Source organism: Myotis daubentonii, chromosome X, assembly GCF_963259705.1.
Source record: "Myotis daubentonii chromosome X, mMyoDau2.1, whole genome shotgun sequence".
Taxonomy (NCBI): Eukaryota; Metazoa; Chordata; class Mammalia; order Chiroptera; family Vespertilionidae; genus Myotis; species Myotis daubentonii.
In genome coordinates, this window is record NC_081861.1 from 50,183,531 (window position 1) to 50,189,012 (window position 5,482).

Below are 5,482 nucleotides of genomic sequence, written 5' to 3' on the forward strand. Positions count from 1 at the left end.
GGGAACGGGGAAGGCTTGGTTTCTGTAAGCTTCTTCTCTTACCGGGACTGCATGGTCAGGTCAGCTCTTCAGGCTGCCCCCTTTGGGCTCAGTCCTCCGTGATCACAGAACCCAGCTCTCAATTTCCCTGGCGGCGCCAGGAATCCCGCGGTTCTCCTTTCCCCCATCAGGGGCTGTGCCTGTCCCAGGGGACGCGGCTGTCTGCCACGCGGTCTCCCTCCGACTCTCTGGGCTCAGAGGTCAGGCAAACTTTCCTGCCCAAATCCCTGGTTTTTTTTTTACCTTTCCAGGGGAGTTCTGCTCTTCCCGGCTGCAAACCCTCTCACCAGCTGAGCAATTTCGCCAATTCGGTGTGAGTGTTACTAGCTTCAGCTGCTCTCTCCATTTGCTCCGGGACACGACCTGGGACGCGTCTGCCTATATCGCCGCCATCTTCACTTTATTTTTCTTGTATAAAATTATGTGGTGGCCACAGCGGGAGCCTGGGTCCTCTGCACAGAAACTCTGGTGTGGGTCTTGACAAGATGGTCAGTGAATTCCTGATAGGGAGACTTGGTGAACACGGTCTCTTTCCAGAGATCTGGGGTGAGATAGCTGTAGGTCTTAGAGATGGCATCAAAGGTGGCCTTGGCGAAGTTGCCCAGGGTGGCAGTGCAGCCCCTGGCCGAAGTGTAGCAGTCGTCAATACCAGCCATCATCAGCAACTTCTTAGGCATAGGGGCCGAGACAATGCCCGTACCCCTGGAGGCAGGGATGAGGCGCACCAGTACAGAGCCACAGCGGCCAGTCACCTTGCAAGGTACGGTGTGGGGCTTGCCAATCTTGTTTCCCCAGTAGCCTCGCCGCACGGGCACAATGGAGAGCTTGGCCAGGATGATGGCTCCACGGATGGCAGTGGCTACTTCCTTTGAGCACTTCACACCCAGACCGACATGTCCATTGTAGTCCCCAATGGCGACAAATGCCTTGAACCGGGTCCTCTGGCCAGCACGTGTCTGCTTTTGCACAGGCATGATCTTCAAGACTTCGTCCTTGAGGGATGTCCCCAAGAAAAAGTCAATGATCTCTGATTCCTTGATGGGCAAGGAGAATAGGTAGATTTCCTCTAGGGACTTGATTTTCATGTCCTTGAACAGGCGGCCCAGCTTGGTGACAGGGATCCACTCCTTGTCCTCGGCCTTGCCTCCACGAGCTCCGCGGCCTTGGCCCCAGCCCCGACCCCGGCCGCGACCCCGGCCTCAGATGCTGCTCCCAAATCCTCCACAGAAGCCGCCGCGAACTCCTATTCCCGGGCCCCCGGGGCCTCCGGGCCCTCCCGCAGCATCGGCGTCATCCGCCATTTGGTGTTTCGTTGGAAAAGAATCTATTTATTTTTAAGAGTGCTAACTTTTGTAGTGGGGGAAGTGAAGACTACATATCTGCATTTGCTTGTATCTTATAAAGAAACTGGAAGCCAAAACCGGTTTGGCTCAGTGGATGGAGCGTCAGCCTGCGGACTGAAGGGTCCCGGGTTCGATTCCGGTCAAGGGCATGTACCTGGGTTGCGGGCACATCCCCGGTGGGAGATGTGCAGGAGGCAGCTGATCGATGTTTCTCTCTCATCGATGTTTCTAATTCTCTATCCCTCTCCCTTCCTCTCTGTAGAAAATCAATAAAATATATTAAAAAAAAAAGAAACTGGAAAGATTCATAAGAATGAATAGCAATGCTTACTTAAGTTTGTATGGCAGGTAGGGGGTGGGGTAAGGTGGGAACTGGGCACCTGAGGACAGGAATGGGAGAGAGACTTTCACCCTATATATTATATATATACTAGAGGCCCATTGCACGAAGAGATTCATGCAATAGGCCTTCCTTCCCCTGGCTGTCAGCACCGGATTTCCTCTGGCACCCGGGACCCAGGCCTTCGCTCCAGCTGCAGCGGAGAAGCCAAGCCTCTTCAGTCTTCAGTCGTCTTCAGTCTTCAGTCTTCTCTCTGTGCCTGCATATGCAAATTAACTGCCATCTTTGGTGGGTTAATTTGTATACCCATCCTGATTGGCTGGTGGGTGTAGTGGAGTGACACCAATTTGCATGTTTCTCTTTTATTAGTGTAGCCTAGAGGCCCAGTGCACGAATTTGTGCACCAGTGGGGTCGTTCAGCCTGGCCTGCAGGATTGGGCCATAACCGGCTCTCCAACATCCTCTGAGGGGTCTCAGATTGTGAGAGGGCACAGGAAAGTCTGAGGTACCCCCACTAGTGCATGACCAGGGCCAGGGAGGGATGTAGAAAGTTGGCCAGCTGGGGAGGGACTGTGGGAGGGCTCCAGGGCGTGTCTGGCCCATCTCGCTCAGTCCAGATAGGCCGGAGTCCAGCAGCAAGCTAACCTACCAGTTGGAGCATCTGTCCACTGGTAGTCAGTGCACATCATAGCGAGTGGTTGAGAGGCCTTAGCATATCTTTAGCATATTATGCTTTGATTGGTTGAACAGACAAGCAGATGAACAGACACTTAGCATATTAGGCTTTTATTATATAGGATATTTTTTCTGCTTGTTTTTATTATTTTTTATTTAATTGTTGACAGTAATATAGATGTCTCCCATTTTCTCCCTTTTTGCCCCCTTCACCCAACCCCTGCTCTACCTCAGGTCTTCTCCATGCTATTGTCGGTGTCCATGGGTTATGCATATGTGCATATATGTTCTTTGGTTAATCTCTTCTTGTCTCCTCTCTCCAGCTGACAACTGCCCCCTGCCCCAACTGGGGTCTGTTATTCTGTTCCATGCATCCATAACTCTGGCCCTATTTTATTTGTAAGTTAACTAGCATTTTGTTCATTAGGTTCTACTTATAAGTAAGATCATGTGATATTTGTCTTTCTATAACTGGCTTACTTCACTTAGCGTAATACTCCCCAGGTCCATCCATGCTGTCTCAAAGGATAAGAGATCCTTATTTTTTTACAGCTGCATAGTATTCTATTGTGTAAACGTACCACAGCTTTTTTATCCACTCATCTACTGATAGGCACTTGGGCTGTTTTCAGATCTTAGCTATTGTAAATAATGCTGCTATGAACTTAGGGGTGCATATATCCTTTCTGATTGGTGTTTTGGGATTCTTAGGATATATTCCTAGAAGTGGGATCAGTGGGTGAAACAGCAGCTCCATTTTTAATTTTTAATTTTTTGAGGAACCTCCACACTGTTTTCCACAGTGGCTGCATCAGTCTGCACTCCCACCAACAGTGTACTATGGTTCCCTTTTATTCATTTTCTTGCCAGCACTTGTTGTTTGTTGATTTATTGATGGTAGTCATTCTGGCAGGTATAAGGTGATACCTCATTATGGTTTTAATTTGCATTTTTCTGATGATTAGTGACTTTAAGCATTTTTTTCATGTGTTTATTGGCCATCTGTATGCCCTCTTTGGAAAAGTATCTATTCAAGTCTTCTGCCCATTTTTTAATTGGATTGTTTGTCTTTCTGGTGTTGAGGTGTGTAAATTTTTGCATATTTTGGAAATTAAACCCTTATCAGATGTACCATTGGTGAATAAGTTTTGCCATAGTAGTAGGTTCCCTTTTCATTTTGTTGATGGTTTGTTTTGTTGTGCAGAAGCTTTTTATTTTGATGTAATCTCATCTGTTTATTTTCTCCTTAGTTTCCCTTGCCCTAGGTCCTAGGGCCTAGGAGATATATCCACAAACATATTTCTATGAGAGATGTCTGAGATTTTGTTGCCTATGGTTTCTTCTAGGATTTTTATGGTTTCATGACTTATGTTTAAGTCTTTTATCCATTTTGAGTTTATTCTTGTGTATGATGTATGATATATGATGTAAGTTGGTGGTCTAGTTTCATTGTTTTGCTTGTATCTGTCCAATTTTCCCAATACCATTTATGGAAGAGACTGTCTTTTCTCCATTGTATGCTCTTGCCTCCTTTGTCAAATGTAATGGCTTGGGCCGATTTCTGGGTTCTCTCTTCTGTTCCATTGATCTATATGCCTGTTCCTGTGCCAATACCAGGCTGTTTTGATTACAAGACTTTGTAGTATAGTTTGATATCTGATATTGTGAACCCTCTAACTTTGTTCTTCTTTTTCAAGATTGCTGTGGCTATTTGGGGTCCTTTTTGGTTCCATATACATTTTTGGAATATTTGATGTAGATCTGTGAAATATGCTGTTGTTATTTTAATAGGGATTGCATTGAATCTATAGATTGCTTTGGATAGTGTGGACATTATAATGATAATTCTTCCAATCCATGAGCACAGTATATGCATATACTTTTTGGTGTCTTCCATTTCCTTTTGCAATATCTTATAGTTTTCAGAGTACAGGTCTTTTATCTCCGGTTAATTTTATTCCCAGATATCTTATTTGTTATTGTTGTTGTAATGGTAAATGGGATTTTTTTTTCATTTTCTCTTTCTGAGGGTTTATTATTGTTGTATAAAGATGCCATTGATTTCTGGGTGTTAATTTTGTATCCTGTTACTTTGCCAAATCCATTTACTAGATCTAGCAGTTTTTTGGTGACATCTTTAGGGATCTCTATATTCAGTATCATGTCATCTGTGAATAATGACAGCTTCCTCTTTTCCAATTTGGATGCCTTTTATTTCTTCTTGTCTGATCGCTGTGACTGGGACTTCCAGTATTGTGTTGAAGAAGAGTGGTGAAAGCGACATCCCTGTCTTGTTCCTGTTCTTAGGGGAAATGGTTTTAGTTTTGCCTATTGAGTATGATGTTGGCTGTAAGTTTGTCATTTATGGCCTTTATTCTGTTGAAGTATGATCCCTCTATTCCCCCTTCGCTGACAGTTTTTATCATAAATGGGTGCTGGATTTAATCAAATGCTTTTTCCGCATCTACTGATATGATCATATGAATTTTATCCTTCATTTTATTTATGGGGTGTATATACTTTACATTTTTAAAGTTTCTTGTCATGTAAAATATCAGTTGTTTAAAGAATACATAATAAAATAGAATAAGACAATCTACTTGAGAGTCAGTTAAAAACACTGAGCTTAACGAAACAGAACTCCAGGGGTCCACAGTCTGCATTTTTAAAAAAAATATATTTTATTGATTTTTTACAGAGAGGAAGGGAGAGGGATAGAGAGTTAGAAACATTGATGAGAGAGAAACATCCATCAGCTGCCTCCTGCACACCTCCTACTGGGGATGTGCCCGCAACCAAGGTACATGCCCTTGACTGGAATAGAACCTGGGACCTTCCAGTCTGCAGGCCGACCCTCTATCCACTGAGCCAAATCAGTTAGGGCCACTATCTGCATTTTTAGTTACTTCCACCCAGTAAATTCTAATGTAAGTAGTGAGAAAAATATACTTAGAAAAACACTTGCCTAAACACTTTGCAAAACCAGAAGAATGGCAAAGATGCCTGCAGTGTAAGTTAGGGCCTTCTCTTTAGCAATTTTTCTACCAAGCAGTCCCACATCAGATTTGAAACTATAAGGCTTCTA

The 5,482-nt window shown here is 44.3% G+C and overlaps 1 pseudogene; it reads right to left on the minus strand.

Annotated features, from left to right (window-relative positions):
- Positions 1–438: 438 nt before the first annotated feature.
- Positions 439–1,345, minus strand: LOC132225277 (small ribosomal subunit protein uS5-like; annotated as a pseudogene).
- Positions 1,346–5,482: the final 4,137 nt, after the last annotated feature.